Here is a 14,012-nt window from a genome sequence, read left to right as displayed (position 1 = left end):
GACTGGCAGAATCATCAACAGCTGCCATGTGAAAAAAGTGGGGCCGAGGTTATGATCTAAAATTGTTGAACTTGATGTTAAGTCCAGAAGGCTGTAAAGTGCCGGATTAAAAGATGAGGTGTTGTTCCTCAAGTTTACGTTGAGCTTCATTGGAACAGTGTAAGAGGCCGAGGACAGAGAGGTCAGAGTGGGAGTGGGGCGGAGATTTAAAGTGACAGTCGACTGGAAGCTCGGGGTCATACTTACGGACTGAATGGAGGTGCTCTGCAAAGCGGTCACCCAATCTGCATTTGGTCACCCCAATTTAGAGGAGATCGCATCGTGAGCAGTGAATGCAGTATACTAAATTGCAAGAAGTCCAAGTAAACCACTGTTTCACCTGGAAGCAGTGTTTGGGGACCTGGACAGTGGGAAGGGAGGAGGTAAAAGGGCAGGTGTTGCATCTCCTGCGCTTGCACGGGAAGCTGCCATGGGAAGGGGAGAGGGTGTTGGGGGTGATTGAAGAGTGGGCCAGGGTGTCGTGGAGGGAGCGGTCCCTTCGGAATCCTGAAAGTGGAGGGGAGGGGAAGATGTGTTTGGTGGTGGGATCACACTGGAGGTGGCGGAAATGGCAGAAGATGATCCGTTGAATGTGGAGGCTCGTGGAAGATGAGCACAAGAGGAACTCTATTGTGGTTCTGGGAGGGAGGGGAAGGGGCGAGAGCAGCAGTGTGGAAAATGGAACATACACTGTCGAGGGCCATGTCAACCACGGTAGAGGGGAATCCTCGGTTGAGGAAAATGGAAGACCTATCGGAAGCACTAGTATGGAAGGTGGCATCGTCGGAATAGATGAGATATAGGCAGAGAAACTAGGAGGATGGAATAGAGTCCTTGGAATAGAGTCGCATCTGTTCTGAATATGCCACCTTCCATATAGTGCCCTGTACACCTAAGTCCAAGTCATTAATATATAGCAAGTAAAGCAGTGGTCCTAGTACCGATCCCTGGGGATCACCACTGTATACCTTCCTCCAGTCCAAAAAACAACCGTTCAGCACTACTTTCTGTTTCCTGTCACTTAACCAATTTCGTATTCATGCTGCCACTGTCCCTTTTATTCCACGGGCTTCAACTTTGCTCAAGGGTTCCCCTTGTCCTCATCTTTCTCCCCACTAGCCTCCACATTCAATGGATCATCCTCTGCCATTTCCGCCACCTCCAGTGTAATCCCACCAAACAAACAAAAAGTGACAGGAAACAGAGAGTTGTGGTGAACGGTTGTTTTTTGGGCCAGGAGGAAAGTATACAGTGGTGTTCCCCAGGGGTTGGTACTCGGACCATTGCTTCTCTTGATATATTTTAATGACTTGGACTTGGGTGTACAGGGCACAATTTCAAAATTTGCAGATGACACAAAACTTGGAAGTATAGTGAACAAATAGGAGGATAGTGATAGACTTTATGTGGACATAGACTGGTAGATTGGGTGAATGCGTGGCAGCTGAAATTTAACGCAGAAAAATGCGAAGTGATACATTTTGGTAGGAAGAACGAGGAGAGGCAATATAAATTAAAGGGTACAAGCCTAAAGGGGGTGCATGAACAGAGAGACCTGGGGGTATATGTGCACAAATCGTTGAAGTTGGCAGGGCAGGTTGAGAAAGCGGTTAAAAAAGCATACGGGATCCTGGGCTTCATAAATAGAGGCATAGAGTACAAAAGCAGGGAAGTTATGATGAACCTTCAAAAAATACTGGTCCGACTTCAACTGGAGTATTGTGTCCAATTCTGGGCACTGCACTTTAGGAAAGATGTGAAGGCCTTAGAGAGGGTGCAGAAAAGATTTACAAGAATGGTTCCATGGATGAGGGATTTCAGTTAAGTGGATAGACTGGAGAAGCTGGGGTTGTTCTCCTTAGAGCAGAGAAGATTGAAAGGAGATTTGACAGAGGTTTCAAAATCATGAGGGGTCTAGACAGAGTAGATAGAGAGAAACTGTTCCCATTGGCGGAAGTGTCGAGAACCAGAGGACACAGATTTAAGGTGATTGGCAGAAGAACCAAAGACGACATGAGGAAAAGGTTTATTACGCAGTGAGTGGTTAGGATCTGGAATGCACTGCCAGAGAGGGTGGTGGAGGCAGACTCAACCATGGCTTTGAAAAGGGAATTGGATAAGCGCCTGAAAGAAAAAAATTTGCAGGGCTACGGGGAAAGGGTGGGGGAGTGGGATTAGTTGATCTGCTCTTGCAAAGAGCCAGCATGGGCTTGATGGGTCAACTGTAACAAGACTCCCTTACTCTTATACTCCAACCCCCTTGCAATAAAGGCCAACATGTCATTTGCCTTCCTTATTGTTTGCTGTACCTGCATGCTAGCGTTCTGTGTTTCTTGCATGAGGACACCCAAGTCTCTCTGAACACCAACATTTGAAAGTTTCTCACCATTTAAAAAATATTCTGTTTTTCTATTGTTCCTACCAAAGTGAATAACCTCACATTTCCCTACATTATACTCCATCTGCCACCTTACTGCCCACTCACTCAGTCTATCTATATCCCTTTGCAGACTCTGTGTTCTCCTCACAGCTTACTGTCCCACCTAGCTTTGTATCATCAGCAAACTTGGATACATGACACTTGGTCCCTTCATCTGGGTCATTAATATAGATTGTAAATAGCTGAGGCCCCAACACTGATCCTTGCGGCACCCCACTAGTTACAGCCTGCCAACCTGAAAAAGATCCGTTTATCTCTACTTTCTGTTTTCTGTCCGTTAACCAATCCTCTATCCATGCTACGCTATTACCCCCAACTCCATGAGCCCTAATCTTGTGTAATAATCTTTTATGTGGCACCTTATCGAATGCCTTTTGGAAATCCAAATATACTACATCCACTGGTTCCCCTTTATCTATCCCGCTAGTTACATCCTCAAAAAACTCTAATAAATTTGTCAAACACCATTTCCCTTTCAGAAAACCATGTTGACTTTGCCTAATCATGTTATGATTTTCTAAGTGACTTGATACCACTTCCTTAACAATGGATTCCAGCATTTTCCTGATGACTGATGTCAGGTTAACTGGCCTGTAGTTCCCTGTTTTTTCTCTCCCTCCTTTCTTGAATAGTGTTCCAACAAAGCTAAATGTAAGCTCGAGGAAAAGCACCTCATCTTTCGATTAGGCACTTTACAGTCTTCAGGACTCAACATCGAGTTCAACAATTTCAGACCAGAACCACTGCCCCTATTTTTTCTCATGGCAGCTGTTGATGATTCTGCCATTCCCATTTACAACTCTTCTAGAGTCATCTTCTTTTCTTTACTTGTGCCATTACCATTTCCTTTTGTTTTGTACAATCATACCTTTTGTCTTTTAATCTCTCCTGCCTTCCACCCTATCACAGACTTTTCCTTTTGTTCTTTCCGCCTCCCCCCCACCCCGTTCCCTGCCCCTACACTTGCTTAAAATCTGTTACATCTCTAACTTTTTCCAGTTCTGACGAAAGGTTTTCGACCTGAAATGTTAACTCTGTTTCTCTCTCCACAGGTGCTGCCTGACCTGCTGAGTATTTCTAGAATTATACTGTCAGTTTCGTGTTGCTGAATAGTGTAAACTACAAAGTGAAAACTACTTTACAGAAAAAGAAAAATGTCAGGAAAACTGCATCCTAAAGTTTCCTAATGTTATCGCCTCCAGTAATTTACAGCAAATCAGTAAAGTTCATTTCAACCCCATCCCCAAGAGGGTGTACCTACCTTCTGAAACTGACTCAGTTTCTGGTTTATGTGATGAATCTAGGACTCTTCTCCTTAAGTGCATTGAGACTGCCATTACCTACTTAGCTGACATATAGCATGGGAGACTTGAATTTTGCAGAATAAAGCAAAATATGCTCAATAATATTCATGACAGGAAGTTAATTTTACCTTGAAATAATGCACTTTACAGGAAATTAAGCGTTCATATTAATGAAACCAATTTCTTCATTTCAAACATTGAAACCGAATGATATCCTTGATATGGGCTCTCCTTGGATTTGCACCTGTTACCTCCTTTCCTCCCCCCAATCCTCACATCAATGGCTCTCTTCGATTGACATACTAGGAGGTTTACTTGAATAGTGCAGTAGCATCCTTCCTTCTTGGGCTAATTATTCTTCCCTCGCTCCCTCTTTCCTTACGTGTGTTGGTTTCAGGGGAAGCCTAAGTTCAGATATAAATCAATCCTGGAATTTAAACACCGGTTCATATTTTGAGTCCAGTAGGACAATTATACTGCATACTTGGCATTGAAGCAATGGACAGCTTTGCATCCACTCAAAACTGTGTGGTATAACTCAAGTGTGGCATTACTTGAATATATTTCACCCAGTGATGTGAGACTACCTGCTTTGCATCTTGGAACTTTTGGAATTTCAATTTAAAACTTTTAACTAAAGCAAAAAGCTTCACAGGCTCTAAACAGGCATCGGAGAATTGTTGAAAGTATTTTTTTTCTGTTTCATATGAACATAAGAAATAAGAGTAGGAGCAGGCCATACGGCCCCTCGAGCCTGCTCCACCATTCAATAAGATCATGGCTGATCTTCGACCTCAACTCCACTTTCCCGCCCGATCTCCATATCCCTTGATTACCCTAGAATCCAAAAATCTATCTATCTCAGCCTTAAATATACTCAAAGACTCAGCATTCACAGCCCTCTGGCAGAGAATTCCAAAGATTCACAACCCTCTGAGGGTCATAGAGTCATAGAGTTATACAGCACAGAAAGAGGCCCTTCGGCCCATCGCGTCCGCGGCGGCCATCAGGCCCTGTCCAATCTAATCCCATTTTCCAGCATTTGGTCCGTAGCCTTGTATGCTATGGCATTTCAAGTGCTCATCCAAATGCTTCTTGAATGTTGTGAGGGTTCCTGCCTCTACCACCCTTTCAGGCAGTGAGTTCCAGATTCCAACCACCCTCTGGGTGAAAAAGTTCTTCCTCAAATCCCCTCTAAACCTCCTGCTCTTTACCTTGAATCTATGCCCCCTTGTTATTGACCCCTCTACTAAGGGGAAAAGTTCCTTTCTATCTACCCTATCTATGCCCCTCATAATTTTGTACACCTCAATCAGGTCCCCCCTCAGCCTTCTCTGCTCCAAGGAAAACAACCCCAGCCTGTCCAGTCTTTCTTCATAGCTGAAGCGCTCCAGCCCAGGTAACATCCTGGGGAATCTCCTCTGCACCCTGTCCAAAGCAATCACATCCTTCCTATAGTGTGGCGACCAGAACTGCACACAGTATTCCAGCTGTGGCCTAACCAGCGTTTTGTACAGCTCCATCATAACCTCCCTGCTCTTATATTCTATGCCTCGGCTAATGAAGGCATGTATCCCATATGCTTTTTTAACCACCTTATCCACCTGTTCTGCTGCCTTCAGGGATCTATGTACATGCACACCAAGGTCCCTCTGATCCTCTGTCTTTCCTAGGGTCTTACCATTCATTGTGTATTCCCTTGCCTTGTTAGTCCCTCCAAAATGCATCACCTCACACTTTTCAGGGTTAAATTCCATTTGCCACTGTTCCGCCCATTTGACCAACCCATCTATATCATCCTGCAGACTGTGGCTACCCTCCTCGCTATTTACCACCCCACCAATTTTCGTGCCATCTGCGAACTTACTGATCATACCTTTTACATTCACATCCAAATCATTAATGTAGACCACAAACAGCAAGGGACCCAGCACCGATCCCTGCGGTACCCCACTGGACACAGGCTTCCAGTCACAAAAACAACCTTCTACCATCACCCTCTGCCTTCTGCCACTAAGCCAGTTTTGGATCCAATGTGCCAAGGCACCCTGGATCCCATGGGCTCTTACCTTCTTGACCAGTCTCCTATGCGGGACTTTATCGAAAGCCTTACTGAAATCCATGTATACCACATCCACTGCACTACCCTCATCCATACACCTAGTCACCCCCTCGAAAAATTCAGTCAAATTAGTCAGACATGATCTTCCCTTGACAAAGCCATGCTGACTATCCCTGATTAATCCTTGCCTCTCCAAGTGGAGACTAATTCTGTCCCTCAGAATTTTTTCCAATAATTTCCCTACCACTGATGTTAGGCTCACTGGCCTGTAATTCCTTGGTTTATCCCTACTACCCTTCTTGAATAATGGTACTACATTAGCTGTTCTCCAGTCCTCTGGCACATCCCCTGTGGCCAGAGAGGTTCTGAAAATTTGTGTCAGAGCCCCTGCAATCTCCTCCTTTGCCTCACACAGCAGCCTGGGATACATCTTGCCCGGGCCTGGGGATTTATCCACTTTTAAGCCTGCTAAAACCGCTAGTACCTGCTCCCTCTCGATGCTAATATGTTCAAGTATATCACAGTCCCCCTGCCCGATTTCTATGTCTACATCACCCTTCTCCATAGTGAACACAGATGCAAAAAATTCATTTAAAACCCCACCTACATCTTCTGGCTCCACACACAGATTGCCACTTTGGTCCCTAATGGGCCCTACTCTTTCCCTAGTTATCCTCTTGCCCTTAATCTATATATATAAAAGGATAGTGCTGTCTGTCCGTCTGTCTGTCCGTCTGTATGTCTGTCTGTCTGTCTGTCCGCTATACACTCAAAAGTTATAGAGCGTACCTACACATATGTTATATCAAAAGAAAGCTGATGTCATAGGCGTATTTACTTTTTGGTCAGACAAAAATTGTTCAGGCAGTATACAAAAACCGTTCAAAAATCCGCTCATTAGCGGTTGACCAATCCTACCGCTCATTAGCGTTGAGTGACGTGATGGTTGACCAATCCTACAGTTCAGTGACCTGATGGTTGACCAATCGGTGCATCACAGGCAGGACCTAATCCTGCAGCCTACCGAAATGTAGCCTCCATTTTTTCCCCTGCTTTTCCTCAACAGCGAGTGGGGCAGCTGTGTCGGCCTGCCAGAGTGGGAGGTGAGTTGGGGTCACTCGGGCCGGGCCTCACAACCGCTCGGCCTGAGACACAGAGCGGAGGAGCGGCAGCGGCCGGCCGTCAACCGCACGGCCCTCTAAACTGCCCTGGCAACACCGGGTCACCCAGCTAGTATACTTATAAAACCTTAGGATTTTCCTTTATTTTGCGCGCCAGTGTTATTTCATGGCCCCTCCTCGCTCTCCTAATTTCTTTTTTAAGTATCCCCCTGCACTTTTTATACTCCTCTAGGGCTTCCTCTGTCTTCAGTCCTTTGTATCTGCCAAAAGTCCCCTTTTTTTCCTAATCCATTCTCGTATATCCCTTGACATCCAAGGTTCCCTGGGCTTGTTGGTCCCACCCTTGACCTTTACAGGAACATGTTGCCATTGTACTCTCTCAATTTCCTTTCTGAAAGGCTCTCATTGCTCCGATGTGGCTTTTCCTACAAGTAGCTGATCCCAGTCCACTTTGGCCAGATCCTGCCTTATCATATTAAAATCGGCCTTCCCCCAATTTAGAACCTTTATTTCCGGTCTATCTCTGTCCTTTTCCATGACTACCTTAAATCTCACCGAATTATGGCCACTGTCACCAAAGTGCTCACCTACTAACACTTCTACCACTTGCCCGGCCACATTCCCTAGAATTAGGTCCAGTACCGCCCCCTCTCTTGTAGGACTTTCTACATGCTGGCTCAAAAAGCTCTCCTGGATGCACTTTAAGAATTCTGCACCCTCTAAGCCTTTCACACTCTGACTATCCCAGTTAATATTGGGGAAGTTGAAATCCCTCACTATTATTACCCTATTATTTGCACATTTCTCTGAGATTTGCCTACATATCTGTTCCTCTATCTCCCCCTGACTGTTTGGGGGCCTATAGTACACTCCCAGCAAAGTGCTTGCCCCCTTTTTGTTTTTAAGTTCTACCCATATGGCCTCATTAGAGGAACCTGTTAATATATCATCCCTCCTTACAGCAGTAATTGACTCCTTAATTAATATTGCGGCACCCCCTCCTCTTTTACCCCCCACTCTGTCTCGCCTGAAGATTCTATATCCCGGAATATTGAGCTGCCAGTCTTGCCCCTCCCTCAACCATGTCTCCGTGATAGCAACAATATCATACTCCCATGTGTTCATCAACACCTTCAGTTCATCCACCTTATTCGCAAGACTCCTTGCATTAAAATAAATGCCATCCAGCTTTGCCCTACTCCCTTGTGCCGTTACATATTTGCTCTGCCTTCCAAGCTGACTTGTTTTTCCCTCTATATTTGGCTGTACATCACCCCCTATTATAGCTCCACTCTGTATCCCATCCCCCTGCCAAGTTAGTTTAAACCCCCCCCCCCAACAGTGCTAGCAAACCTCCCCACAAGGATATTTGTCCCGTTCTGGTTCAGGTGCAACCCGTACGACTTGTACAAGTCCCACCTTCTCCAGAAGCAGACCCAGTGATCCAGGAAACTAAAGCCCTCCCTCCTGCACCAACTCTTTAGCCACGCATTCATCTGCTCTATCCTCCTATTCCTATACTCACCAGCACGTGGCACCGGGAGTAATCCAGAGATTACAAACTTTGAGGTCCTGCTCTTTAATCTGCTACCTAGCTCCCTAAATTCTTGCTGCAGGACCTCATCCCTCTTCCTACCCATGTCAGTGGTCCCAATGTGAACCACAACCTCTGACTGTTCACCCTCTGTCCAAGAACGCAAAGTGTTGAAAATAAATATTTCATTGTTTGATAGCACATTAACAGAAACTTCACATGAACATTGGCTAAAACACACAAGTGCCTACCCTTGTGTGTTGTTAGGTGGTATGATTGGACTAGGATGAGGGTGAGGGTGAGGGGTGGCTAGTGAGATGGGGAAATGATAATGTAGATAGAGAGGGATGGATGGAGGTACAAGGTAAGTTGGTGTGAGTAAGGATGTGCAAGAGTAGGGTAGGGAAGGCAGAGTGATGGGGATGTGATGAGTGGCAAAGCAGGATGAGGTTGAGTGTGGCTTTGCAGTAACATTTCGTGATCTACTGAGATCATTGAAAGGTTCGCGCCACTGCAGCCTGGTCCTCCTGACGACATCCCAGCTTGTGTCCTCTTGTGCAATGTGCAACTAGGCTGCATTGATCTCCTGGGGAGGTCTCTTCCTCCCATTGGAAGGGAAGAGGACCTCCCTGCGTGCTGTGATTCCCTCCATAAGCACCCCTTTGTGTAGTGCTTGTCAGTATTTGCAGCACCTCAATGCTGTAGAACCCTGACAGTACAATTGTCAAAATCAATTTGCACATGGTCCCTTTAAGGAAACCGGCTGATGATGCGTCATCAGTGATGTCATCAGACCCGCTTCCTTCAATTGGCCAGCAAATGTGCTGGGCGGGCTTAACAAGCCCAATCACGGTAAAATCATTTTACAGAGTGGGCTGGAGCTGGCAGCGAGGTCGTGACCCACCACCGACCCCAGCTGCACTGGACCTGCCGAGGTAGGGGAAACCGCGGCCTTGATACTTCAGTGCAGTACTGAGGGAGTGCTGCATTGTTGGAAGTGTCATCTTGCTGATGATTTAATAGACACAGCACCCCATCTGCCTAATCAGATGGATGTAAAAGATCCCATGTCATTGGTTGAAGAAGAGAAGGGATCTTCTGGTACCCTTAATCAATATTCCCAAAAATCAAGTTAACTAATAATTTAAGCTATCGGTGAGACCTTGCTGTGCACAAATTGGTTGCTGCATTTACTTACAGTAACTACACCACAATAACAAGAAAATAAAAAACAATGTATTGACTGTGAGGTGCTTTGGGATCTCCCGAGGACGTGAAAGGCACCATATATATCTTTCCTAATTGCAACATGTACACGAAGGAGAAGTCTATTGCAGCAAGCTGCATCATTGCATCAGAAAGTGGTACAGACGTAAGGGAGGTTGGTGAGGGAAAAAGCTCTGAATAAAATAAAACAGTAAGGCTCACGGTGAAAGGTTAACCTCTCTCTCCCCCTCTCAGATACTGTAGGACTTGCACTTCCTAGCATGTTCTATTTAATTTCGTTGAAGATGTAAAGAGATTTCCTACATCACTCATAAAATCAATATTCAGCTGGAACATTGCCCCAGGGCAGGAAAAGTCAAAACCACCACCTGTGACCCCTCTCGTCCCCTCTCCCTGTCTCCCTTCACCCCACCCCATGATTATGCGCCTCTTCCCGGTCAATCTAACCAGAAGGCTGATGTCTGAAGCGAGAGATATCTCTGCGACCTGCCGGTCCGCTTGTCTGACTGAAGGGGAGTGAGGAAGAATCAAGAGAAACAGGCACAGAGCTATGTCAAGTTCAGGGCTGACTTCCAAATTGGTCAGGCTGAAATTTTGATGTAAAGAAATAAAATCCATTCAAAGTACACGCGCTATTAAATATGCAGAACCCGCTTTCCTTTGGGGTGGAGTTTAAACTGTTAAAACCAGAGCTGGGACGGATTTTAGGTTTCAATCTGAATTATTGATCATTCTAGCGAATGACATTAGGCAATCTCCAGCGGGCAGGCGCTTTTATGACCGGTTACAGAAGGAATAAGTAAAACACTGCCCACTGCACGGGACGCCAGTTTCCACATGAAATCCCATTTCCCCTTGTCTCATATTGAAATGATCTTCCTCAGCCCCTCTTACATTTAAGTAAAGGATTTGGATACAAACTGAGCTGATTTTTCTGGGAGGAGGGGAAGAGTTGCCCCAGTTAAATGGGAAAACCGTGAGCCCCCTCCCCTCCCCACCTCGCCATAAAATACTGTCAGATTAACAACGAAACTGTATCACAGTAACCCTGTACTGAAGCATGAGACGCAACGACCAGGCCATCCCCTGCGATGAGATTCAAAAACTGCAGAGGAAGATAACGCGTTAAAAATCGAGTTCTGTCTCACATCTGCCCAGGATCGTCCCCGTCATTTCACCCTTGTGTTTAATGAGCTGTATTTGGTATCATGTGTGTAAACTTGAGTTAACTGGTTTAGTGTATGCTCCCGTTAGTCCTTTAATGCTGCCCTTGTCAGAACTGTTTTGCCGTCTTCACCACACTTCAATCTCCCGAGGAGACAGAGAAATCAGAACAGCTAAAATCTTTTTGATATTTTATTTATCCTTACATAAGACTTCTACAGCACATATACCCCGAGGGGAGAGGCAAGGAGTCCCCACCGTTCTCAGAGCCAGATGTTGAGCTCCGACTCCAAACATCTCCAACAGATGGCTGCGCTGGAAACTCAACCATCTGCTAAAGCCTACGGCCCAACTGCTGAGCAAAGGGAATAACTCTACCGCAAATGGAGGGGTAGGGGGCAGGCGCCAAGACTGGGCGTTCCTCGAGCTTTCTCTCAGCATTCCTAGCACTTTTTTCCCTCGCAGAAGGTGGGTGTACTTGGTTACCAGGAAGCAGGATCTGGTTAGTTAACATCTAACTGACCAGCTCAGAGTAATATTGAAGTTAAGGCCTTCTGAAAGTGTAGTGTCCGTGTGTTGATAAAGACACTGAAGCCAGGAGTTGGTTCATAGGTGTTTACTAAGCAAAGTCTGGGGGGGTACTAACGGATATACACAATATACAGGCTTATATAGCCCAAGTGGCAATTACCGGCATTACAGCACACCTGGGGCTCTTAAAGGCACATACACTACAATTCCTCCCCTTTTAGCTAACCAGTACATCATATTTTAAGTAATTATTAATTACATGTTATAAGCAAAATAATATACACATTGCTGTAGTTAATTAATTATAAGTCAGTCTCTCAGGAGGCTTCCTGACTCGGTCCGGATAACGCCTCAGGGGTGTAGTAGTTTCTGGTGGTGTAGTAGGTTTTTCTGGCAAGGCTGATTCGGCTTGAATGCCAGTGTCGGGTTCATCGGGTTCCAGTATCACCGGATCGGAGGTAGATACTATGGGTATCTCTACTTCATCGTTAGACGTATAGAGTTGTGGTGTAGGTTGTCCCTTTTTGGATGACTTTATGATTTGGTCAGCATGGCACCTTATTATGCTTTCTCCGATGTCCACGGTATACATCAGTGGTCCTAGTCATGTGCAGATAGTTCCAGGCTGCCATTTCTCGGTACGGTAGTCCTGGGCCAAAACTTGTTGACCTATCTGGAAGGTTCTAGTTGGCCTTACATTCATGCCTTGAAACTGCCGGTTCTCCACGTCCCTTCTGATGTTGGGCTTGACCAAATCCAGCCGGCATCTTAGTTTTCTATTGAAGAACATCATGGCGGGAGTTTGGTTGGTAACCATATGTGTTGCATTCCTGTATGCGAATAAGAAGTTATCCACCTTGTGCTGAAGTTTTATGTCTTCATTACCCATGGCCTTTATGGCCTTCTTGAAGGTCTGGACAAACCTTTCAGCCAATCCATTGGTGGCGGGATGGTATGGGGCGGACGTGTAGTGCTTAACCCCATTGTTTTTTTAAGAACTTTCTGAATTCTTCGGACACAAATTGCGGTCCATTATCAGAACATATCTGTTCTGGCAGCCCATTCCTGGCAAATATGGTCCTTAATACTGTGATGGTTTTTTCCGTGGTGGTGGAGGACATCTTTATTACCTCCAGCCACTTGGAGTGTGCATCAACCGCGATTAAGAACATTGAATCCATAAATGGACCAGCAAAGTCGATGTGCACCCTTTGCCAGGGAGATGAGGCCCACTCCCATGGATGTAGAGGGGCTTGTGGTGGAGCATTTTGGACCTTCTGGCATCCTAGGCAGCTCTTGGTCATTTCTTCGATGTCTCCATCAATACCTGGCCACCATACAAATGCCCTAGCTAGGTTCTTTATTTTCACTCCACCCAGATGCCCCTCGTGAAGCTCCTTTAGCACTTTATCCTGGAGTTTGGGTGGAATCACCACTCTGGATCCACACATCAAGGTTCCTAGGCACACTGACAGCTGTTCTCTTCTTTGCGAGAATGCTGGCAACAGTGGTTCGCCATGTGCTGGCCATCCCTTCACTGTTAAATCGTAGACCCGTGAGAGAGTCGGGTCATTTCTCGTCTCCCTTTCAATGGCAGAATTTGTTACTGGTAGACATTCCACTATGGTAGAGTGGAACATCTCCACTGGGTCTACTGTAGGTGCCTCTTCTACCGTTGGCAACGGTAGGCGCGATAAACCGTCAGCATTCCCATGCTGTTTGGATCCTTTGTATTCTATGTTGTATTGGTGTGCCCCTAGAAAAAAGGGACCACCTCTGTAGCCTTTGTGCTGTCATAATGGGGACACCCTTTTTAGGGTTGAATATGGAGATGAGGGGTTGATGGTCAGTCAACAAGGTAAATTTTTGTCCGTGTAGGTAATGGTTGAATTTCTTCACTCCCCATACCAGGCTGAGTGCTTCCCTGTCAATTTGGGCATAGTTACGCTCAGCTGAGTTTAATGAGCGTGACACAAAAGCTATCGGCCGTTCTGAGCCATCAGAGAATTTATGGGATAATACTGCACCTTTGCCGTAAGGGGATGCATCACACGCCAGTCTGATTGGCAGTGATGGGTTGTAATGAGCCAAAACTTCTTCGGATGTGATTAAGTCTTTGCATTTATGGAAGGCACGTTTACAGTCTTTGTTCCATTCCCAAATCACTCCTGTTTGTAGAAGTTCATTAAGAGGGTGTAGAAGAGTTGATAAGTTCGGTAAAAATTTATGATAGTAATTTATTAATCCCAGGAACGACCTTAATTGTGAAACATTTTCAGGTGCTGGGGCTTTTATGACAGCTTCAATTTTTTCAGGTGACTTATGCAACCCTTCATTATTAATTATGTGGCCACAATATGATATTTGATTTTGGAAAAATTTGCACTTGGGGCGATTTGCTCGTAGGCCCCGTTCTTTCAGCCTAGTGAGCACCTGCTCCAAATTGGCAAGGTGCTCGTTGTCATTTTCTCCTGTTACAAGGATGTCGTCTAGGTAGCATTGAGTCCCCGGAATCCCTTGCAGGACTTGCTCCATAGCTCTTTGCCAGATAGCTGGAGCTGATGCTACTCCAAAAACCAGTCGATTGTAC

This window comes from Somniosus microcephalus, chromosome 15 (genome assembly GCF_052327205.1).
Source record: "Somniosus microcephalus isolate GS21.2 chromosome 15, FLI_Smic_1.0, whole genome shotgun sequence".
NCBI lineage: Eukaryota > Metazoa > Chordata > Chondrichthyes > Squaliformes > Somniosidae > Somniosus > Somniosus microcephalus.
This window is presented reverse-complemented; position numbering follows the sequence as displayed.